The 26249-nt window shown below is 37.3% G+C and overlaps 1 protein-coding gene across 2 annotated transcripts in view; it reads left to right on the forward strand.

Moving 5' to 3' along the window:
• IL31RA (interleukin 31 receptor A) overlaps positions 1-26249 on the forward strand; it is an 83969-nt gene that overhangs the window by 1006 nt on the left and 56714 nt on the right. The window contains exon 1 of one of the 2 annotated variants that reach the window (XM_003133979.6): positions 23105-23831. The exons of the other annotated variant lie outside the window; for it this stretch is intronic. The gene's annotated coding sequence lies outside the window, so the exon portion shown is untranslated. Of the gene's footprint in view, positions 1-23104; positions 23832-26249 lie in introns of those variants that run through there. 2 annotated transcript variants of the gene reach the window in all.

The raw sequence follows: 26249 nt of genomic DNA on the forward strand, positions 1-26249 counted from the left end.
TGCTTTAGGCCTCAGTTTGCTTTTATATAAAAGAAGACAATAACTGGATTTTTCTCCATGTTTATCAGTGAAGATGTCACACAGGCAGTGTGTGTAATTAAATATTTTTAAAGAGGCAGCCCTGTGTAAAAATGCAGGGTATCATAGATGAATGCTGGTGCAGTTGTATTTTAATGTTCAAGTCTTACACTGATTTAGTTCATTTATCAGTGTTCAATAGATAGTTGATTCTTGACAAATGTGAGGTCACATATGCAACTGCAGTGCTTGAATCTCATAAATATCATACAAACATGAGTGGTACTTGCTAATTGACCATTTTGGCATCTTCCTGTCATACATCATCTATCAGTTGTTTTGATAGTCCTAAGATGTTCCACAACTGAAGATTTATTCATCATAATCTACGGATACTAATTAGCTAATGCATTTGTGCCAGTTAGTGCAGTTTCCAAATTTTTATCTTTATTTGTTCTTCAGCTGAATTATCTTCTTATGTTACCAGTCATGTAGGAGGCTGGAAAGTTTAGTTACAATAATTTATTTCACTTCTAAAAACAGAATTACTGTTGCTATAGTGCTGCAAAGTTAAAACCAGCTTTTGAAGTATAAGATGTTTGGTGCTAAAATAAGTGAAGTTTATCATAATAAGGATATTATGAATAAAGTATGTAGAGGGAGTGAAGCTAATCACACATTTAAGCTAGGTAACAGTCTTGTATTTTTCTCATCTCTGTGTATGGTTGGATAGGAAAGTGAACCTACTCTAGTCTGAAGGCTCAGATTGACTTAAGTTTGAGTCCCATCTCAACGTCTTGCTAATTGTGTCCTCTGGAGCAAGTTAACATTTTACTTTGAAATAAGATTTACATATTATAAAATACACAAAGCTTTGTGTATGGTTTAAATTTTTAAATACTATACTCCTATAACCATCACACTAATCAATATGGGTAACATTTCTATCACCCTCTTGCCCTTTTCCAGTCAATGCCCCTGCCCAGAGGTAGCCACTGTTCTGATGTTTATCACTATAAATTAGATTTGTTCTTGAACTTTATGTAAATGACATAGAGTAAGCCTCTTTTGTGTTTGGCTTTTGAGTTTTGTCTTTTATCTTTGGCTTTTGGAGTTGGAGCATAATAGATAATGATAATAAGTCCATTTTGTGATGGCTTAAAATGCTTTGATGAAAACTCCTCTCCATTATAATTTTATTTATCAAATCTTTCACTTATTAAATAAATGTAATTTAGAATAATAAATTACTTTATCTTTCATTAATATTTCAGGACTTCATGATATTAAAGCTTTTAAAAACATTTAAGTAGTTTTTAGTGACTTATTAGGAAACTACTTTTAAGACTGTCCATGGGGAAATGCAAAACTATTTCTTTGACACCTTTCCCTTGAGCTACTAAGATACTCCTAATATATTAGAGTTGCTAAGTCATTCCAGTGTTCCAGTGTTTAAATTCTTCAACAAATAAAAGAGACTGCCTTGAATTATTTAAACTCTGGATTGGCAGTCTTTCTAGCTCTTTAGTCCAGGGCACATCATTGTTGAGGGAAGAAAGGAAGAAGAAAGCAGGGAACAAAAAGAAAATGAGCATGAGTTGAGGTACAGTAGAGCTTCCTAAGTAGTTCTGCATTTAAGCTTTTCTTGGGAAAATTGTTGCTTTAGAGCAGTGCTGTATAATAAAAATGTAATGTGAGCCACATATGTGATCAATATATATCCCAAATATTTCAATATGTAATCAATATAAAAATTGAGATTTTTACATTTTTTTTACTAAATCTTTGAAATATAGTACATGTTTTACAATTGCTTCACATCTCAATTTGGATGCTATTTTCAATTTGGAAATACTTGATCAATATTTAGATTTTATAAATTACTGAATATGACAAATTATGATTCACATACCCAATAGAATCACATATTCAAGTTATTCCATACGTTCCTGAAAGTTTTCCAATAGCTGAAATCAAGTCTTTTTTTTTTTTTTTTCTTTTTTTAAATGACCAAACCTGTGGTGTATGGAAGTTTCTGGGCTAGGGGTTGAATCAGAGCTGCAGCTGCAGGCCTACACCACAGCCATAGCAACACTGGATTTGAGCTGCATCTGTGACTTGCAGCAACACTGGATCCTTAACCCACTGAGTGAAGCCAAGGATCAGTCCTGCTTCCTTATGGAGACTGTGTTGGATTCTTAATCCACTGACAATGGAACCTCTCAAGGCTCAATTTTAAATTTAAATGTAGATTAAAATAAATTCAGTTTCTCAGTTGCACTAGCCATGTTTCATGTATTCATTAGCCACATGTAGCTAGTGATTATGGCTACTGTAGCAATAGTGCAACTCTGGAGTTTAGACTAAATTTCCAGGAAGTCAGAGGCTTCTGCCTGGCATCAAGCAAGTGCTCAAGAAACATTTGTGGTTTGAAAATATTATCAAACCTATTTTCAAGTTGGTAGAGTTGAAGCTGGAGCTTACCAAGTAAACTAATTCAATTGAGGAACCAGAGGGAAGACAGGCTTACATATTTCCAAAATTTAATTATGCCTAACACACTTAGTATGCAGCTATTTAGGCCAGAATGGCTATATGTTTTTGGAGGAAGCCTCTTCCTACTCCAGTGCCTGGCAACTCTGGCCAAGTTGCATATTAATTGCCGCATAATAGATTAGCTAAACAACTATGAGGGGAAATAATCAAGCTGTTTCTGTAATCCATTGGGATGGATTTGAGGAATATAAAGGATAATGAATGTAGTCAAAACAAGGTTTAAATCCTGAAAAGTAATTCTATTTCATGTCACTCTGTAGAATAAACTATTTTGTTCCCGGGCATACACATCTGTAAAACGTTCCTCAGTTTTTTGTTTTTTGTTTTTTTTAAAGGATTCCTTACATTCTTGGAGAATGGGAATTATACTTTAATGTCCATATGTCTTTTCCACTAATTACCCAAATTTTACTAGTTCAGTGCTCTCCTCAAGTCACACTTCTTTGACAAAGCCTTCCTTGGCTTGGCTGCTGTGGTTCATGGTGCTTCCCCCCTCAGTTGAATTTCTCATGAGAATCAAATATTTTGCCATCTAAATATGTATCTACAGTGTTGTTAATTGTTTCCCTTTTGATTGTTATGTCTTGTCTAGCTATTCTAACTCAGTGTTTAATGTTTTGCTCAACATTTGCTTGAGTACACAGGAAAGGACAAATGGAAATCCTGATAGGTAGACTTCTTAGGAATCTCTTGACTGTTCTCATGCTTTGTTTTCAGAATGCTTTACTGCATTCTTCTTGACTTGCATAGTGGCCGAGCTGGACAGAGAGTGCTGAACTGGCAGGTGTTAAGAGTACTGTTTTAAATAAGCCAAAATGAAAGTGACAGTCAAACCTTTGATCATTTACTGTGATTGTATAAACAAGAGTCTAAATCAAAGGGAGATTGCCTCTGTTGTATTTCTCCGTGTGGAATGACCCACTGGTTGGAGGGACAGGTGGATTAGCACAGGTGTTGGGTTTTGTCTCACTGTTCAGGGAACCATGAACAGAAAGTTCCTGCAGATTTGTGGACCCAGGGACTTGGAGAGAGGAAGAAGGAAGAGTTAGGAGGGGAAAGGTACTGAGTCAGAGTGTAGAGAATTGTCTTTTTAAGTATTTCCCCATAGAAAGGATTCCATTAGAGGCACCTGGGCCAGGGATGCAGATGCATGTAAGAGCATGGCCATTTAGAGAGACCTGAGTCCTTGTCTGCAACAACTTCCAGAGATGGCAATGTAGCTCTGTTGTTTTGCAGCTCTGTAACAAATCTGATGTGGAGAGAACAGGTTTTGCCTCTGAGGCCTCCTAGGTAAAGCCTTTGTAATTTCCTGTAATCAGGCCTGAACAGTCACATAGGTTTTTCTTTTCTTTTCTTTCTTTTTCTTCCATCCAAGAGGTGGCTTTCTTAAGTATGAAATGACTTCTGTTCTCAAGACCTGAAACTACTCTCATCTATTCTAGGATGAACATTTCCCCATATTTTAATATATTTGAAATCAGGATGCATTTTACAGTTGATGTCAGCCAGGTAACAGTTGTGTTCTAATTGACACTTTTAAAGTAAAAATCAAGAAAGTACCAGCAGGTAGAAGGAGCATAGAAAAGCTAAGTAGAAGAACATGGAGCTCACCTCCTCAGATGAACACATAAAATAATCTCCATGTGGAGCAGTTCTCACATGGAAAAACAACTGAACACTGGCAGAACAACTCTTATACAACCAAGACTATAAGATAGATCCACACAGAGGTGGGTAGGAAGGGAAGAGAAACACTTGGGTCAGGACTTGTGCCCCTGGGAGGGGACACAGAAGAGGAGTGAGATTACATGGACTCAGAGATCCTCCCTGGGAGTTAATGGTTTGATCCACATATTGGGCACTTCAGCTCAGGGTCCAACACTGACAAGCCAAGTCCACTTAGCTGGTTTGAAAACCAGTGGGACAAAGAGTAGGGCTCTTAGAAACCTACACTTTGCTCATGAAGAGCATGCACATGCTTTGCTTACTCCTAAAGCAAGGCTGAGGAGACTGCAAGGGACTTAGGCTGATTTCCCTTGACCATCCCAGTGCATAACCTAGCCTGTGCCAAACACCTGCTCCAGCTCCTCTTCCTCAGCAGCACAGCTTCCCACTAGAGTGAAAGCTGCTGCCGCATGGAAAATGTGCAGTTGTGGGAGATGGAGCTGGCCTGGACCTGGCACAGCACACATATGGGATGAGGGCAGCCATTACTGGTGTTTATGGGGGCAGCAGTTTGGGAGTGCTCTGTAATTCTGGTGTGCCAGGATTGCACTAGTGTGTACCCTGGGCCACATTGGTCACCCATTGCCATCACACACGCAGCCCCCTCACACACCTCTTACTCCACTGCTCCCTTCTGGGGTGAAGGAGCTGATGCTGGGAGGGAGAGAGAGCACACTTATAGGGAACAGACCTGACTACTCTCTAGGGCTTCTGTTCCAGCAACTTGGGACCTGATCCTGATGCCAGTAGGATGATACTGGCCACTGAGGAGAGCCTTAGCTTGTAGTTGGTTCTAGCTCTAGCCCCTCCATCTCCAGCCCTACCACCCACCAAGGTGATAACTTATAGCATGCCCTGTTGGAAGGTGTTAACTATGCCCACTTCAGAACCAACTTTCCCACCAAAGCCACTTTGTACATGCAGACCGTATAGGGATGTTCCCACATAAGGATGCCCATGCAAGACTGGGATAGGTAACTGTTTCATCCAGTTTCAGAGAGAAAGTTAAGCAAAATGAAAACAGAAGAATTATTTTTTTCAAATTAAAGACCAAGGAAAAAACCCTGAAAAACTAATGAAAGATAATTTACCAGATAAAGGGTTCAAACTATTAGTAATAAGAATGACAGCTGAACTAGGAAAATGAAGGATAAACACAGAATTTTTACAAGAAACTAGTAAATGTAAAAAAAGAACCAGGGAGTTCCTGTCATGGTGCAGTGGTTAGCAAATCTGACAAGGAACCATGAGGTTGCAGGTTCGATCCTTGCCCTTGCTCAGTGGGTTAAGGATCCGGTGTTGCCACGAGCTGTGGTGTGAGTCACAGACGCGGCTTGGATCCTGCATTGCTGTGGCTGTGGCATAGGCCGGTGGCTACAGCTCCAGTTGGACCTCTAGCCTGGGAACCTCCATATTGCTGTGGGAGTGGCTCAAGAAAAGGCAAAAAGACAAAAAAAAAAAAAAAAAAAAAGCCAAAACTAAAGAATACAATAACTGAAATGAAAAATCCACTGGGAGGGGAGTTCCAGGGTACAGTGGGTTAAGGATCTGGCATTGTCTCTACAGCAGCCCTGGTTTGATCCCTGGCCCAGCACAGTGGGTTAAGGATCTAGTGTTGCCACAGGTATGGCATAGGTTGCAGCTGTGGCTTGGATTCAGTCCCTAACCTGGGAACTTCCATATGCTGCAAGTGTGAAAAAAGAAAACAAAACACTGGAAGGAATGATAGCAAACTACATAATACAGAAGAAGGCATAAGTTTTATGGAAGATAGCGCAATGGAAATCACCCAATCAGAACAACAACAACAAAAAAATGAGAACAGTTTAAGGACATGTGGGACAACACTAGGCTTATTAATATTCACATTATAGGGATCCCAGAAAGAAAAGAAAGGTGTTGCAAATGTAATTTGATGAAATTATGGCTGAAAACTCCCTGAATCTGAAGAAGGAAACATATCTAGGTAGAGGAAGCACAGAGTCTCAAACTAGATAGGAACCTAAAGAGATCCACACCAACATATATCATAATTAAAATGACAAAAAGTCAAGATTCTAAGGGCAACGAGAAAAAAAGCCACATACGTGGAAACCCCTGTAAGGCCATCTGCTGATTTCTCTACAGAAACTTTACAGACCAGAAGGGAGTGGCATGGTATATTTAAAGTACTGAAAGGGAAAAACCTACAACTTAAGATACTCTGCCCAAGAATTTCTGCTGTGGCAAAGTAGGATTAGTGGTGTCTCTGCAGTGTCAGGATGCAGGTTTGATATCCACCCTGGCACAGTGGGTTAAAGGATCCTTTGTTGCTGCAGCTGTGGTGTAGGTCACAGCAAGCTGTGGCTCAGATTTGATCCCTGGCCTTGGAACTCCATATGCTGTGGGGCAGGGTGGGATGGGGGGGGGGGATACTCTGCCCAGCAAGATAATCATTCAGAATTGAAGGAGAGCTAAAGAACTTTTCAGACAAGCAAAAACTAAGAGTTCAGTACTGGAATGTTAAAGGATTTTCTCTAAATGAAAAGTAAAAGGCTACAACAAAAAGTAAGAATATATGGGATAGGAAAAATCCAATTAGTAAAGGCAAATGTATAGTAAAGGCTGTATTTATTTAGCCACTTAAATAAGCTAGTACAAACATTAAAAGACAAATTTACTACAACATATAATAAAGGGATAAACATTAGGTTGTAAAATATGACCTCAAAAACACAAACATACAGGGGAAGGGCTAAAATGTTTTACAGTGTGTTTGAAAAATGACTACCAATTTAAAACGAGTAGATATAAGTCAACATATATGAACCCAATGGTAATGGAAAATCAATACACACATAAAAACTAGAGAGAAAAGGATGCAAGCATTCCACTAAAACAAACCCATCAAACTGGAAGGGAAGAAACTAAAAGAAGAAAACGGAGCCACAGAAACAACAACCAGAAAATGAGTAACAAAATGGCTGTAAGTGCATACTTATCAATAATTACCTAAAGTGTCAATGGACCAGATGCTCCAATTGAGAGACATAGAGTGCCTAATTGGATTAAGAAAAAATAAGACCCATGTGTATCCTGCTTACAAGAGACTTACTTCAAAGCTAATGACACATAGACTGAAAGAAGATGGAAAAAGATATTTCATGCCAACGGAAATGACAAAGCTGGAGTGGCAATACTCAGAATAGTTATTAAAGTCTATAACAAAAGACAAGGCCCTAATATAATGATAAATGGATCAATACAAGAAGAGGATATAACATCTGTTAGCATATATACACTTAATATAGGAGCATCTAAATATCTAAAGCAAATGCTAACAGACATAAAGGGAAAAACTGATCATTGTAGAGGCTTTTAACACCCCATTTACATCAGGATGGATCAGACAGAAGATCAATAAGGAATCTGTAGTATTAAATGATACATTAGCCCAGTTGGACTTAATAGATATCTATAGGACATCCCATCCCAAGCCAGCAGAATACACATTCTTTTCAAGTGCACATGAGAAATATTCTCCAGATAACATATTAGGCTACAATATAAATCGCAACAAATTTAAGAGGACAAAAATTATATTAAGCATTTTTGTTCTGACCACAATAGTATGAGACTAAAAATCAAAGGAATAAAAGTGGGAAAAATACAAATACATAGAGACTAAACAACAAGCTACTAAAAAACCAATGGGTCAATGATGAAATAAAGGTGAATATCAGAAAATACCCTGAGACAAATGAAAATAAAGCTTCCTAAAAATATATGGGACATGGCAAAAGCAGTTCTAAAGGGAAATTTATATTGATAAAGGCCTACATCGGGGAAAAAAGAAAGCTCTCAAACAACCTACCATCTAGAAGAATTGATACAAGAACAAGCCAAGCCAAAAGTCAGCAGAAGGAAGGAAATAGTAAAATCAGAGAGGAAATAATATAGAAACCAAAAAAACCCCACAAAACCCCGAATACAATGAAACTAAGAGCTGGATTTTTCAAAAAAAAAAAAAATTGATAAGCCTTTAACCAGGCTTATCAAGAAAAAGAGATGATCCAAATAAAATCAGAAATGAAGTAGCAACTGATGCCACAATGTTAAAAAACATCATGAGAATAGAATGGTTACATGCCAACAAATTGGACAAATGAGAAGATGTGGACAAACATCTAGAAACTTCTAGAAACATGCAATCTTCCAAAACTAACTCAGCAAGAAATAGACAATCTGAGCAAACTAATCATTGGTAGTGAAACTGAATTTATAAAACAATAACAACAACAGTAAACCACCAATCTCCCAGCAAACAAAAGTCCAGGACTGGGTATCTTCACAGGGGAATTCTACCAAATGTACAATAAAAAACTAATACCTATCCTTCTCAAACTATTCCGAAAAATTGAAAAGAAACACTTCCAAATTCATTCTGTGAGGCCATCTTTGTCTGCCCAAATCAGACAAAGACACTAGGAAAAAAAAAAACAAAACAGTATATCTGATGAGCATAGATGCAAAAATCCTCAACAAAATATTAGCAAACACAATACAACAATATATAAAAATATGTACACCATGATCAAGTGGGATTTATTCCAGGAATGCAAGGATATTTCAATATTCACAAATCAATCAATGTGATACACCACCTTAAAGAAAGGATACAAATTGAATGATCTCAATAGACACAGAAAAAGCATTTGAAAAGATTCAACGTCCATTCATGATAAAAACTTTCATCAAGGCAACAGTCCCTTCCATCAGGAAGCCTGAAGCAAGCCCCCTTACCAACTTCAGCTGCAAGGGGGGCAGACATCAGAAGCAAGAGAGGCTACAACTCTATTATCTGCAAAAAGGAAACCACAGCAAAAAATCTATACAAAATGAAAAGGCAGAGATTTATGGATCAGAGACAAGAAAAAAAAAAACAGCTAAGTGATAATGGAGATTACCAATCTCTGTAAAAAAAACTTTACACTGATGACAGAAAAGATTATTTAATATCTTATAAACTGGAGACAAAGACTGATAAATTGCAAGAAACATTGAGCAAAGAAATAGAAGATTTAAGGGTTAAGCAAGCAGAAATGCAAAATACAATAACAAAAAATTCACTAGAAGCAACCAACAGCAGAATACAGGAGGCAGAAGAAGGAGTAAGTGAGATGGAGAGGACAGACTAGTGGAAATCACTGACATGGAACATAAAAAAAATATTGAAAAGAAATGAAGACAGTCTAAGAACTCTGGGACAATGTTATACACACCAACATCCATATTACGGGGTGCCAGAAGAAGAATAGAGAGAGAAAGGGCCAGAGAAAATATTTGAAAAGATAATAGCTGAAAACTCCCCAACATGGGAAAGGAATCCCTCACTCAAATCCAAGAAGCATGAGTACCATTTCAAATAAACCCAACGAGGAACACCCTGAGACATATAAATCAAACTGCACAAAATCAAAGACAAAGAGAAAATATTGAAAGAAACTAGGGAAAAGAAACAATATACAAGAGAACCCTGATAAGAGTATTGGCAGATTTTTTCAGCAGAAACTCTGCAGGCCATAAGGGAGTGGCATAATATACTTAAAGTGATGAGAAGAAAAAACATCCAACCAAGATTACTCTACCCAGCACAGCTCTCATTCAGATTTGAAGGAGAAATCAAAAGCTTTACAGACAAGCAAAAGCTAAGAAAATACAGCACCACAAAACCAGCTTTACAACAAATAATAGAGGAACTTCTCTTGGTGGTAATGAAAAGGCCACAACTAGAAACAAATATATTACAAATGACAAGTTTCATTGGTAAAGGCATACATATAGTAAAGGTAAGAAATCATCCACACATAAATATGCTACCAAAACCAGAGGGGTACCAGAGTGCAGGACACTGGAGATACACTTGCAATCAAGAGACCAGAATCTAAAAAATCCTATATATATACACACACACCCCTATATCAAAACTTCATGGTAACTGCAAACCAAAAATTTACAATAGATAAATAAGAAAAAACAATCTAAATACAACAGTAAAGATATTCATCAAACCACAAGAGAAGACAACAAGAGAAGACGGTAAAAGACCAACAAAAACAAATCCAAAATAGCTGATAAAATGGCAAAAAAAAAAAAACATACTTATCAATGATTACCTTAAATGTCAATGTCCTAAATGAACCAGCCAAAAGACATAGACTGGCTGAATGGATACAAAAACATGACCCATATACATGCTGTCTTCAGGACACCCACTTAAGTCCTAGAGGCACATACAAATTGAAAGTGAGAGGATGGAAAAAAATATTCCATGCAAACGGGAATCAAAAGAAAGCTGGAGTAGCAATACTCATATCAGATAAAATAGACCTTAAAATAAAGAATATTATAAGAGATAAAAGATATTACATAATGATCAAAGGATCAATGCATGAAGAAAATATAGCAATTGTAAAGATATATGCACCTAACATAGGATCACCTCAATATATAAGACAACTACCAACAACCTTAAAAGGAAAAATTGACAATAACACAATAACGGGGAATTTAACACTCCACTTACAGCAATGGACAGATCATCCAGACAGAAAATCAACAAGGAAACACAGGCCTTAAATGATGCATTAGACCAGATAGACTTAATGGATATTTATAGAACATTCCATTGAAAAGCAGCAAGATACACTTTCTTGTCAAATGCACAGAGAACATTCTCTAGGATCACATTCTGGGCCACAAATCAAGCCTCAGTAAATTTAAAAAAATTGAAATCATATCAGGCATCTTTGCTGGCCACAACTCCTGCTGGAAATCAACAGCAAGAAAAAAAAAAAAACCTGTAAAAAACACAAACATGTGGAGACTAAACAACATGCTGCTAAGCAATCAATGGGTCACTGAAGAAGCCAAAGAGGAAATTAAAAAATACATAGAAGCAAATGACAGCAAAGACACAACAATACAAAAGCGATGGGATGCAGCAGAAGCAGTTCTAAGAGGGAAGTTTATAGCAATACAAGCCTACCTCAGGAAACAAGAAAAAGCTCAAATAAACAATCTAACTTTACGCCTGAAACAACTAGAGAACAGATGACCCCAAAGTTAGCAGAAGAAAGGAAATCACAAAGATCAGAGCAGAAATCAACTGAATAAAAAAAAAAACCCACAACAACCATAAAAAAGATCAGTTAAGGAGTTCCCATCATGGCTCAGTGGTTAATGGACCCAACTAGTATCCATGAGGATGCGGGTTTGATCCCTGGCCTTGCTCAGTGGGTTAAAGATCCAGTGTTGCCATGAGCTGTGGTGTAGGTTGCATATGCAGCTCGAATCCCCCATTGCTGTGGCTCTGGTGTAGGCTGGAAGCTACAATTACAATTCCACTCCTAGCTTGTGAACCTCCATACACCATTGGTACAGTCCTAAAAAGACAAAAGACAGAAAAAAAAAGAGTAAAAGAAAAAGGAAAGATCAATGACACTAAAAGCTTGTTCTTTGAAAAGATCAACAAAATCGATAAACCCATAGTCAGACTCATCAAGAAAAAAAAGAGGACTCAAATCAATAAAATTAGAAATGAAAAAGGAGAAGTTACAATGGACATCACAGAAATACAAAGGATCGTAATAGACTACTACAAGAAACTATATGCCAATAAAGTGGACAACCTAGAAAAATGAACAAATTCTTAGAAAAGTAGAATCTTCCAAGACTAAACCAAGACGAAATAGAAAAGATGAACAGACCAACCACAAGTTTTGAAATTGAAACTGATTAAAATCTTCCAAGAAACAAAAGTCCAGGACTAGATGGATTCACAGGCGAATTCTATCAAATATTTAGAGAAGAGTTGTTACCTATACTTCTGAAACTATTCCAAAAACTAGCGGAGGATTTTATGAGGGCAACATCATCCTGATACCAAAAGCCAGGCAAAGATACCAAAAATAAAAAAATAAAAGAAAATTACAGGCTATAATCACTAATGAACATAAATGCAAAAATCCTCAACAAAATACTAGCAAACCAAATCCAGAAATACATCAAAAGTATAGTACACCATGATGAAGTGGGATTTATCACAGGGATGCAAGGATTTTTCAATATCTGCAAATCAATCAGTGTGATACACCACATTAACGAACTGAAGAATAAAAACCACATGATCCCAGAGTTCCCTTTGTGGTGCAGTGGAAACAAATCTGACTAATATCCATGAGGATGCAGGTTCAATCCCTAGCCTCACTCAGTGGGTCAGGGATCCAGTATTGACATGAGCTATGGTCTAGATGCAGACACGGCTTGGATCCCATTGCTGTGGCTGTGGCATAGGCCAGCAGCTGTAGCTCCAATTCAACCCCTAGTCTGGGAACTTCTATATCCCATGGGTGCAGCCATAAAAAACAAAACAACAAAAAACAAAACTCGTGATCCTCTCACTTTATGCAGAAAAAGCTTTTGGCAAAATCCAACACCCATTTTTGATAAAAACCTTCAGAAAGTGAGCAGAGGAAACCTACCTCAACATTATAAAGGCCATATATGACAAACCCTCAGTTAATGTCATTCTCAAAAAGCTGAAAGAATCCCTGCTAAGATCAGGAACAAGACAAGGATATCCACTCTTGCCACTACTATTCAACATAGTTTTCCAAGTCCTAGCCACAGCAATAGAGAAGAAAAAGAAATGAATCCAAATTGGAAAGGAAGTAAAACTATCACCATTTGCAGGTGACATAATACTATACCTAGATAATCCTAAAGAAACTACCAGAAAACTGTTAGAGCTCATCAATGAATTCAGTAAAGTTGAAGGATATAAAATTAATACACAGAAATTGACTGCATTTCTATATAGTAACAATGAAATATCAGAAAGAGAAATTTGGGAAACAATCCTATTTACCATTGCATCAGAAAGAATAAAATACCTAGGAATAAACCTACCTAATAAGACAAAAGACCTGTACTCTGAAAACTATAAGACACTGATGAAAGACATCAAAGGTGACACAAACAGATGGAAAGACATACCATGCCCTTGTATTAGAAGAATCAATATTGTCAAAATTACTATACAACCCAATGCAATCTACAGATTCAATGCAATCCCTATCAAATTACCAAGGGTATTTTTCACAGAACTAGAACAAAATATTTTAAAGTTTGTTTGGAAGCATAGAAGACCCAGAAGAGCCAAAGCCATCCTGAGAAAGAAAAATGGAGCTGGAGGAATCAGGCTCCCTGAATTCAGACCAGACTACAAACTACAGTCATTGAAACAGAATGGTACTTGCACAAAAACAGAAATACAGATCAGTGGAACAGGATAGAAAGCCCAGAATTAAACCCATGCACCCACGGTCAACTGATCTATGACAAAGGAGGCACAAAATGGAGAAAAGACAGTCCTCTCAGTAAGTGGTTTTGGGAAAACTGGACAGCTACATGTAAAAGATTGAAATTAGAGCACTTTCTAACACCATACACGAAAATAAACTCAAAATGAATTAAAGACCTAAATATAAGACCAGATACTATAAAACTCTTAGAGGAAAGCATAGGCCAAACACTCTCTGACATAAACCACAGCAATATCCTTTCAGATCCACCTCCTAGAGTAATGACAAGATATAAACAAAAGTAAACAAATGGAACCTAATTAAACTTAAAGAGTTTTTGCACAGCAAAGGAAACCCTAAACAAAATGAAAAGACAACCCACAGAATGGGAGAAAACATTTGCAAATGAAGCAACTGACAAGGGATTCATCTCCAAAATATATAAATGCCTCCTGCAGCTCAATACCAAAAAAACAAACAACCCCATCCAAAAATGGGCAGAAGATCTAAACGGACATTTCTCCAAAGAAGACATACAGATGGCCAAAAAACACATGAAAAGATGTTCAACATCACTGGTTATTAGAGAAATGCAAATCAAAACTACTATGAGGTACTACCTTACTCCAACCAGAATGGCCATCATCAAAAAAATCTACAAAATAAATGCTGGAGAGAGTGTGGAGAAAAGAAAACCCTGTTACACTGTTGGTGGGACTGTAAATTGGTGCAACCACTACGGAAAACAGTATATAGATTAATCAAAAAACTAAAAACAGAATTACCATTTGATTCAGCAATCCCACTCCTGGGCATCTACCCAGAGAAAAACAGGACTCAAAAAAAGTACATGTACATCAGTGTTCATTGTAGCACTCTATACAATAGCCAAGATATGGATAAATGTCCATTGACAGAGAGTTGGATAAAGAAGATCTGGTACATAGACACAGTGGAATAATACTCAGATATAAAAAGGAATGAAATAATGGCACTTGCAGTAACATGGATGGACCTAGAAATTATCATGCTAAATGAAGTTAGACAGTGAGACACAAACATCTATGCTATAACTTATATGTGGAATCAAAAAAAGGATATAATGAACTTCTTTGCAGAATAGATACTGACTCAGAGACATTGGAAAAACTTATGGTTACCAAAGGAGACAGGTTGGGGGTAGGAGGGATAGACAGGTTGGGGGTTTGGGATGGAAATGCTGTAAAATTGGGTTGTGATGATCATTGTACAACTAAAAATATAAAAAAAAATTTATTGAGTTAAAAAAACTCTCATCAAAGTTGGTATTGTGGGTATACAGTAAAGTATTCTTTAGCCATAAAAAAATGAAATAATGCCATTTGTAGTTATATGGGTGGACCTAGAAATTATCATACGAAGTGAAGTAAGTCAGACAGAGAAAGACAAATGTCATATGAAGTCGCTAATATGTGGAGTCTAATAAAGAATGCTGCAGGGAAGCTTCTTAACAAAGCAGAATCAGATTCAAAGACTTCAAAACCAAAACAATCTTGCCAAAGAATAGATGTTGGGAGTAGGGATAAATGGGAGGTTGGGATTGACATATACACACTACTATAGGTGGAATGGATGTATAGCAAGGGAAATCTACTCAACACTCTAGTATCTACTCTGTTGTGACCTATCTGGTAAAATAATCTGAAAATGAATGGGTATATGTATAAGTGATTCATGTTGCTGTGCACTTGCAACTAACACAACATTTTAAATCAACTATAGTCCAGTAAAATTTAATTTAGAAAAGCTGCTATACAAGAAACATACCTCAATAAAGAGCATTATGACAAACTCACAGCTAACACCATACTCAAAAATGAAAAGCTGAAAACTTTTCCTCTAAGATCAGGAAAAAAACAAGGATGTCCACTTTGATTTAACACAGAAATCCTGAACACAGCAGTCAGACAAGTAAAAGAAACAAAATCATCCAAACTGGAAAGGAAGAAGTAAAACTTTTCATTATTTGCGTATAACATGAAACTATATGTATAGAAAACCCTGAAGTCTTCACCAAAAACTAATAGAACTAATAAATAAATTCAGTAATGTTGCAGGATATAAGATTACAATACATAAACCAGTTGTTTTTCTATCCAGTAATAATGAACTTTCAGAAAAAGAAAACAAGAAAATAATTCTGTTTAGAATTACACAAAAAAGAATGAAATACCTAGGAATTAATTAACCAAGGAGGTGAAAGACCTATACTCTGAAAACTGTAAAACACTGATGAAGGAAACTGAAGATGATACAAAGAAATGGAAAGATATCTCATGTTCATGGATTGGAAGAATTTTGTTAAAATGTCCATTCTATGCAAAACAATCTACAGATTTAATGCAGTCCCTATTAAAATACTCATGACATTTTTCACAGAACTAGAACAAATAATCCTAAAATTTATATAGAACCACAGAAGACCCCTAATTATCCCAAGCAATATAAAGGAAAAAGAACAGAGCTGGAAGTATCACATACCTTGACTTCAGACAACAAAGATATAATCAAAAGAGTATGGTACTGGCACAAAAACAAACACATAGATCAAGAATAGAGAGTCCAGAAATAATTGACTTCTGGCCAATTAGTCTGTGACAAAGGAGGGAGGTAAATACAATGGAAAAAAGACTGTCTCTTCAATAAGTGGTGCTGGTAGACCAGGATAGAAATATTTAAAGAATGAAATTGGAAACTTTCTCACACCATTTATAAAAATAAACTCAAAAATTACTAAACACCTAAATGTAAGACTGGAAACCATAACCCCCCCTAGAAGAAAACATAGGCAGAACACTCTTTGACATTAGTCACAGCAGTATGGATCTAACTCTTAGAGTAATGGAAACAAAAGCAAAAATAAACAAATAGGACCTAATTAAATTTAAAAGCTTTTGCACAAAAAAGAAAACCATTGACAAAATGAAAAGACAACCTACTGGATGGGAGAAAACATTTGCAATGATATGACCAATAAAAGTTTAATGTCCACAATAGATAAACAGCTTATACAACTCAATATCAAAAAAACCAATAGAAATGGGCAGAATGCCTGAATAGACATTTTTCCAAAGAACACATACAGATGGACAACAGGCATATGAAAAGATGCTCAACATTGCTAATCATCAGGGAAATGCAAAACCACCATGAGCTATCACTTCACACCTGTCTGAATGGCTCTCATCAAAAAATCTACAAATAACCAATGTTGGTAAATATGTGGAGAAAAGGGAACCCTTGCACTCTGTTGGTGGAATGTAAATTTGTGTAGCTACTAGAGAAATCAATATGGAGTTTCCTCAAAAAATTAAAAACTAAAAATACATTTTTTTGGTTTTATTTCTGTTGATTTGGGAGACTGACCTAAGAAAACATTTGTGTGGTTGATGTCAGAGAATGTTTTGCCTATGTTCTTTTCTAGGAGTTTTATGGTGTCTTATGTTTGTCTTTAAGCCATTTTGACATTCTATGAAGACACCATCACCCTAATACCAAAACCAGACAAAGATACCACCAAAAAAAGAAACTTATAGGCCAATAACACTCTTCTAACCCCTCAGTTATTCTGATGTGCATTCTTACTTAAGACTGGCTAGATTTCCTTTCTATAGAATTGTCACATTATAGGAGTTCCCGTCGTGGCGCAGTGGTTAACGAATCCGACTAGGAACCATGAGGTTGCGGGTTCGGTCCCTGCCCTTGCTCAGTGGGTTGACGATCCGGCGTTGCCGAGAGCTGTGGTGTAGGTTGCAGACGCGGCTCGGATCCCGCGTTGCTGTGGCTCTGGCGTAGGCTAGCGGCTACAGCTCCGATTGGACCCCTAGCCTGGGAACCTCCATATGCCGCGGGAGCGGCCCAAGAAATAGCAACAACAACAACAGACAAAAAGACAAAAAAAAAAAGAATTGTCACATTATAGATAAATGTATATTAGCACATCCTCATTTCTTTCTCTCTTGAAATCTGTTTTAGTGATCTCTTGCTACATAATACATTACCTCCAAACCGAGAGGTATAAATCTGCATTTATTATCTCACCATTTCTGTGGGTTAGGAACCTGGGCGTGGCTTAGCTGGGTCCTCTAGTTCTAGATCTCTCTACCAAGCTGCAATCAAGCTGTTGGCCAGGATGGTCATCTCAGGACTTGATTGGGTAAGGATCTGCTTCCAAGCTCATTCAAGTGGTTGTTGGCAAGATTTAGTCCTCAGTCTGTAGGACTTAAAACCTCAGTTTCTCATGAACTATTATCAAAAGCTGCCTTATGTGTTTCTTGCCACGTGTGCCTCTCCATAGCACAGTTTACAGTGTGACTGCTGGTGTCAGCAGAGTGAGAAAGCAAGAGGGCAGGAGAGAGTAGAGAAAGAAAAATTAAAGTTTCATAACCTGATCTCTGAAGTGACATCCCATCACTTTTGCTGTGTTCTGTTAATTAGAAGTAAGTCACTAGTTCCAACCTGCACTCAAGAGATCATTAGACAGAGCATGAATAACAAAAGGCAAGATCATTGGGAGACATTTTATATTTATTTTTTAATTGAAGTATAATTGACATACAATATATTAGTTTCAGATGTGCAACATAACGATCTGACATTTTGAATACATTATGAAATGATCACAATCTCTCTAGTTACGTTCTGTCATCATACCAAGTTGTAAAAATTTTTTTTCTTATAATGAGGACTTTTAAGATTTACTTTCTCAGCAACTTTCAAATTTGCAGTACAGTATTAGTGACTAGTCACTGTGCTGTACATTATGACCTATTTTTCTTATAACCAGGAGTTTATACCTTTGGATTCACTTCTCCCATTTCACCTTCCCCATAACTCCTTTCCTCTCTGGTAATCTATCCTCTGTATTTATGAATTTTGTTTTGTTTTCAGATTTCACATACAACAGAAATCATGCACTATGTGTCTTTTTCTCTGTCTAACTTATTTTGCTTAGCATGATACCCTCAAGGTCCATACATGTCACATATGTAAGATTTCATCCTTTTTTATGTCTGAGTAGTAGTCTGTTGTGTGTGTGTATATATATACACACATATATATGTATACACACACACACACACATATATATCACATCTTCTTTAATCATTCATCCATTGATGGATACTTAGGATGCTTCTGTATCTTGACTATTGTAAATAATGGTGCAAGGATCATAGGGGTGCATCCTTTCGAAATGGTGTTTTTATTTTCTCCAGATAAATATCCAGAAGTGGACTTGTTGGATCATATGGTAGTTCAATTTTTAATTTTTGGAGAAACTTCCATACCGTTATGCATAGTGGATGCATCAATTTATATCCCATTGGGAGATATTTTAGAAGCTATCTACAATAGAATGTAAATCACTACATGAACGATATGAAATTTAGAACACTGGAACACATATGGGTGTGACTCCTATTCCATAACTCTTGAATGTAATAACTAAAAATCAGCTTGAATCTGACAGTCCCTATCCTGTTGGAATGGCAAGAAATTTAATATCAGGCATTACTGGGGGTCACCCTCACCCTCACACATAGACTCATAGTTGTGCTGAGGTTTCAGGGTCATGAGTGTCACCTAAACCCTAGGAATGCCCTTCAGATAAAACTCGTAAAATCTACAAATTCTTGACCTTTCCCTAGTCTGGAGGTGGGTGGAGTTTTCTTCCTCTTATTCTCTGCTGTCTTTCTAAACATTCCCATCTCCCTTCCTTGAGGTACCTCTCCCATTAATCTGCGTCCTCCCTAAAGACTGGAACAGCCATTGACTTCAAGTGAACGTTTCCAGCCTGTTCACATTCCTGAGCCAAAGAAATAATAAGGATCCTGGTTTCTTGCTTATAATGAAGAAGGAGGGAAAAATAAGAGAGTAAAACATTAACAACTCGAAATTATCCTATTGGCAAGATATAAAGAGAAAAAGCTCTTAGACACCATTTAAATATTATTTTATCAAACTATTAATGTAGCTGTTATTCTAAAGTTCCTGTCTGATAGTTCAATATCCAAATTACCGTTGAGTTTGATCCTGTTAACTCTCTCTTGACAAGTTTTACGCAAAGGCTAATTATCACGCATAGAGACTCGGGTAAATAGTATTACACCTACGAACAGGTACACTTGTTCTGGAAGGCCGTTAATGGGAGGATTTTTATGTTTATCAAAAATGAGAGTGGATTTCTAAAAGTTCAGATACACAAGTATAGAAGATAGTTTGGATCAAAAGATTCCTATGAGATTGGCAAGATACACTGGTCTATTCATTCATTCAACAGATACTTATGGAGTGCCTAATTACTGCCAAATGCTGAGCTGCATAAAAATATGGCAGGCTTTCTGTTGTATTATGGGAATTTAACCCTGTGTTGCTTTACTTTGGGGCATAGCATGCTCTTTATCAATGCCTGTGAAAGGGACACTAGGAAGCAGGATTGGGCAGAGGGAAAACCCAAATTGAGATGCAGGGTCAACGAAGCATGAGAATTTGCATTTCTAAGTTCCTAGTTAATCCTCATGTAGCTGATCCATGGGCCACACTTTGAAAACCATGTTCTGGGCCTAATTGGTTCTCAGCTGATAATAAACAGTGAAAGAGAAATGAGGACTATCTGTGTACATCCATTCTCCATGGCTTTTTAAAAATTATAACAATGTGGAAAAATTTGGTATTTGTGGGAGATGCTTAGTTATGTGAAAATGCAAATGTTTTCCACCGATGGGTCTTAACGATTAATGAGGTAAATGCTTGAAAGGCTTGTAGTTTCTCAGAAAGCATGATAGCACATTAGTGTTTGGCTGATGATAATGTAATGCAATCTACTTATGTGAGTTTCCTTGGAAAGTTGCTACTTGATTCTGTTATATTTCAGAAACCCACTGTTTAAAATGCCTCATTCACATCCCTGTTCCAATCGAAGTGAGATTATGTGCACAGTCATTTTGGAGTTTTATTTGCAGTTTTTCTTTTGCAATTAGTGGTGGTAAACACGAATAGATATTTATCCTCTCACTGTCTGGAGCCTAAAAGTCTAACTCAAGCTCTCAGCAGGGCTGGTCCCTTCTGCAGGCTCTGAGGGAGTGTTCGTTCGATGCCTTTTTCCTAGCTTCGGGTGGGTGGCAATTCTTTGTGTCTCTGGACTTGCTGATGCATCACCCCAATCTCCGCTTTCCTCTTGTGTCTCTCTATGTTTAACTCTCCTTTTCCATCTCTTATGAAGACATTGGTCACCGGCTTTAGGGCCCACCTAATCCAGGATGATCACTTCTAGAGATCCTTACCTTGATTACAGCTTCGAAGACCCTTATTCCAAATAAGGTCATGTGAGAAGTTCTGGGTGGACTTAACTTCTGAGAGTCCACTTTGATTCACTGAAGGAAGTATAGTCAACGGCTCCCAGAGTGTTTCTAGGCCCATCCCAGGTGCCAGTAAGTGTCAGGCTCTTACAGAGCCCTACCAGCAATATTTTTCATTTTTATATTTTTGTACATTTACTTTCAATGTACCACTAAAGGTGTCACTTTCTCATAATTCCTCTCTGGGATCCACTTCATTTAGGGTGGAATTAAAGGCTTCTCTTTCTCATTTCCTGTAACACTTTATACACACCTCTAAGAGCACTTGCCACTTTGGTTTATAGCACCTTGTTTACAAGTCTGTTTTCCCACCTAAATTGTGAACTTTTTTCCTGGTTGGAGCTTCTGCCTTCTTCACCTTTGTTTCCACAGTGTCAAGCACAGGCCCTGACGATGAACTATGTGTGTGGAATTGAATTGAAAGCCTGGAGTACATCTATTGTGTCTCTCCCCTTCCAACCTCAGTGCTACTTTTTTCAAGGGCATTAACTACCCTTTCCAGTCAGCGCTGTCTGACACCAAGCTCTGTCCTGGGCTCTCTGTTACACGCTCAGATCTACTTTAGCCCTTATCAACAACTCCTGCAGCCATAAATTCAGTAACCCTGCAGGTCCAAGTCACCCTCCTCCTTCAGTTCACGTTAATCTTCCTTATTGTATGGGGTTTTTTTTGTGTGTGATAATTGTGTTCTGTAAAGTCATCATGAACAATGAATTGGTGAATACGGAATGCTTTTCCAGGGGAAACACAAATTTGAGTTCCTAGGAACCTCTGATCACAATATTTTTGTCAGTTATTCAATTCATAACCTTATTATAGATGTGTTTCCATTTAAAGACACATTGCTTAATATATATTGTTGGTGCATTGACCTTGCAGTCACAGTCAATATATAACTCACGCCTGAGCGAAGTTTTTTACCTAACACGTGGATGTTCTCTGTCAGGCACATCATGGCTTTCTACCCAGGACCACTAGACAGCAGTTCGGCACTATACCTGGGGCCATTTTAAATGGCAAAATCACCACCAAAAACCACAAAAATGTGAAAACTGTGGCACTAAACAGACCATCAGAAGGATGTGTGCATAGTACAGTATATGAGAGAAGTGTCACTTTGTTCAGCTTCAGCTGGGAACAGGTTCCTCTGGCGACTTAAGGTTTTCACCATTGTTCATGTCTTCCACCTCAAGCACTGATTTGGGGGACACGAAGTAAATTTTAGAGAGATGGCGAATTTGCAAATACAAACCCATGAATGGTGAGGATGGATTGTACCCATCTAATGTCTCAACTCCTGACTCTTAGGAGATTCACAGTACAGGTCTTGCTTTTTGGTGGCCTCCCTTTCAGGTGTTTTTTCATCTTTCCCAATTCAGTTGCCACCTGATCCACGTCTCACATTCCAAACATTTGTTGACACTTCTGATGGCCATGTCTTACTGTCTCTTCTCCCGTTTGTTTTCTTTTGTGCCTCTGTATCTTTCTTTTACCTTTACCATCATTTTCTTGGAGTTACCCAAGAGAGCAGAGATAAATGCATATATTCCATCACATGTTGTAACCAAAATTTTATTTCATACACAGAACAATTGGTCAAGTGTTATACATATATTAGGCTAAGTGTTGGGTGAATAAATTAAAGAAGTGATATTTTATACAAAAATTTAGCTATCCTAGATGGTACATGATAATGAGATTTTTAATATCTCATAGTGTACTAGGTAAAAGACCACGCCTCTTTCTCCTTATTTCTGCTAAACTTTCCTACTTGATGGAACATAGCCTACAGAAGATGGGAAATAACTTTAAGATAAGATATATGAGGCTAGAGAATGTATCTTATTTTAAAGCTTAGGCTGGTTTTCTTTCCTTTTGCATCATAATCTCTTCCCCAGAGAAGAGATTTCTTCATGATTTTGTCCTATTTCTTCACAATTTTGGTCAGTAAGTTTAAAAAGTTGTAAAATTATTGTGCTCAAAGGGATCCTAGAAATCATCTAATTTAACACTTTAATTTATAGGAAACCAAGAGTCAGGCTGCTTTGGTTCAATTCCTGGCTCCATGACTTGCTTCAGACAAGTTTCTTAATTGTTTTGGCCTCAGTTTCCTCATTGTAAAATGGAATAAAAATACTATTGATATCATGGAATTGTTGTGAAGATTGAGATAATTTCAAGTTCTTAGTACTATGACACATAGTAAGAGCTCCACATGTTTTTAATTATTGTAAGATGCCACTAAATCAATAGTTTAGCTGGTGTTCTAGCCTCTTTATTAATGTGCTTAATAGGAATTATAAACCTCTTTCCAAGTTCGCTATCATTATTTCCTTTCCTTCATCTCCTTCTTTACTTTAAAACCTTACATGATGACATATTTCTCTCTTCAAGCTAAACATACTCTTAACATTTCACCCATTACAACATTTGTAAGGACTTCCTGAATAGAAAATTTAAAATTTAGTTGTTCCTTTTAGTTATTTACCACACTTTCAGTTGGCAATTTTCCTGTAAAGTTGAGTGGTCTCACAGAAGCAGATTTTTTTTAAAGTTACAATAATGCAGTCTACTTCCCAGCATAAGTGGGTTAAGTGCCACCCTGGCTTGGGCTGGGCTTAAAAGCAAAGGCAAAGCCCCAAGACAACCAGAGAGGAAATACTCACATAGCTTATTGGATAAATACAGACCACCCTCCCTGCTCTAACTTGTGCTGTGGAGGACAGAGCACCTTTGATGCAGATCCTTTGAACCAGCAGGACATCTGTGGGATACTACCTGATACAGGCAGGTGAGTGCCATAGAGTCTGACATTGCAAATGCTTGCAACTTTGGTCTTTTTTTTTCCTATTATGTCAGGGTCTTTTTCTGCTTTCTTCAGTGAAATTGTGGATCAGAACTGACCACAGGAATTACTCCTTAGTTAGACTGGTTGTTGATAGTTACAGGGAATCTAATCTTTTGGCAGTAAATATTTCAAAATACTGGGACTGGGGTAGGAAATCATGGAGAACAGTGGCCAGTGGCTAGGGGAATGTATGTGAATATAATGGGTATCTTTCTGGAAACTCTAGGCTATAGAAAATTAGACCTATGAAATTCAGTGGAAAACCCTTATGGGTACTGGTGTTTGGGGGTTAGGAGAACCAAGGGAGAGTAAGTCAGTAAAGCTACTACCTGGTTTTTGTGGGAAAAGTCTAGGCTTTGGAATAAGACAGTAATGGGTTTGAATCTAGCTATACATCTACAAACTATAGGATTTTTGGACTGGTTACATAATATTGCTGAGCCTCAACTTCCATATCTGTAAAGAGGAGATAATGCCAACTCTGCAGGGATTTGAGGGACAGATGTAATTTGTGTAATGTAATCAGCACTTTGTAGACTCTATCATATCATGGTTGTGTTTTTGCCCGTCTTGCTGCTGGCCACCTCAAATTGTTCATTGTATGAAGGCAGCCTGTACCTCAAATGGGTTTATAAACATAAATACTAAATGTAGTTATCTGACAGTTTTTTTTAAGTAAGAGAAAATTGACATATCACATTATATTGGTTTCAGGTGTGCAACATAATGATTCGATATATCTGTGTATATGTGAAATGGTCACTATAATAAGTCTAGTTAACATCCGATGCCATACATAGTTACCAAACTTTTTTCTCGTGATGAGAACTTTTAAGATTAGCCACTTTCAAATATACAGTATAGTATTAATAGCTGTAGTTACCATGACGATAGCTCTTAATCTCATCTTGGGCAAGGTACATCATCATTTCGTCATGCCAAAACAAAAGATACTATTATTTTATTAGGCTGAAATTGCCAATATTTGACTGTTTCAGACTTATGAAAGTAGCAATTTTGTATGCTTCAATCAAAAAATATACTTACCTCCCTAGAATTTAGTCCTTTGCCCATCCTTTAAAAACCCAGTGTCATAATTTTGCATAGTTTGTGGCACAGAACATGTTTGGAGTGAATGTATGAATGAATGAATGAAAGTTGGGCCAGCCCTGGGAAAAGCATAGCGACACACTTTTGTATAAGTGAAATGAGATGCATCAGCATCCTGGACACAGCCTTGAATGGGAACTGAATAGCCAAAGGCAGCCTGTGGGGATGTGTGACTGCATGTGTAATGGGTGACTGATAGAGAGCAGAACAGCTGTGCTCTTGCTCTTGCTTTCGTCATATGAGACAGGATGTGGGGAGGCAGGATGTGTTGATTTAACATCATCTGGCAGGGGCAGTGTCTCTTCCTTTGTTTTCTCCCTCTTACCTTATCTCCAGCCATTGCTATAGCCAGCAATAATTGCTTAAATTTATTTCTAGTCATTTTACTCCTAACAGTAGCTACTACTTTAAAGATAAGACACCACAAATTGCTTAAGTGGCATCACTGTATATTTCAAGAGTCCTTTGGTCCAGCATGGAATATTCATAGTGTTGTTTGAAAATTCCAGATCTCTGTTAAATGCTGTATTCAAATAAGGCCCCACTAATGAGAAACTGTATGTTTTTAGGACATGCCTTCTTAGTGAAGACCAGTTATTCAGAGCTGCTGCATTTTAAAAGTTAGTTGTGATAGAACATGATAGAAGATAATATGAGAAAAAGAATGTATATATATATATATGTCACTTTGCTGTACAGCAGAAACTGACAGAACATTATACATGGACTATAATAAAAATTTTTTTAAAATTTAGGGGTAATGACTCAGACAATGAAGGAAATAGTTTGATGGTTCTCCTTAACATGGGATAATTTTTCTGAATTTTCTATAGCCCCTAGTCTTGCCATACCCAGAATTGCTCAGATTTCCAGAGGCTGATTTACCTCATGTAAGACTTCATGAGACTGATATATTTAAACAAAGAGAAGATAGTCTTTTTTTTTTCTTTTTTTCTTTTTTTTTTTTTGGTCATACCTTCAGCATGCAGAGGTTCCTGGGCCAGGGGTCCAACCTATACCATAGCAATGACCTGAGACGCTGCATGGCAATGCAGGATCCTGAACCCACTGTGCCACAGGAGAACTCCAGGATAGTCTTTTCTAATGACTAGAAGGCTTAGATCGCTTGTTCAGGGTTTCCCCTTCTGCTAAATTAGTAATCAGAAAAGGCTTCAGAGAATCAGAGCAATCATGGAGATTCTGGATTTTGGGATATCTTTCATCAAGGCTATGGTGAGGTCTGATAGTTAC

The sequence above is a fragment of the Sus scrofa genome, chromosome 16 (assembly GCF_000003025.6).
Source record: "Sus scrofa isolate TJ Tabasco breed Duroc chromosome 16, Sscrofa11.1, whole genome shotgun sequence".
NCBI classification, from domain to species: Eukaryota; Metazoa; Chordata; class Mammalia; order Artiodactyla; family Suidae; genus Sus; species Sus scrofa.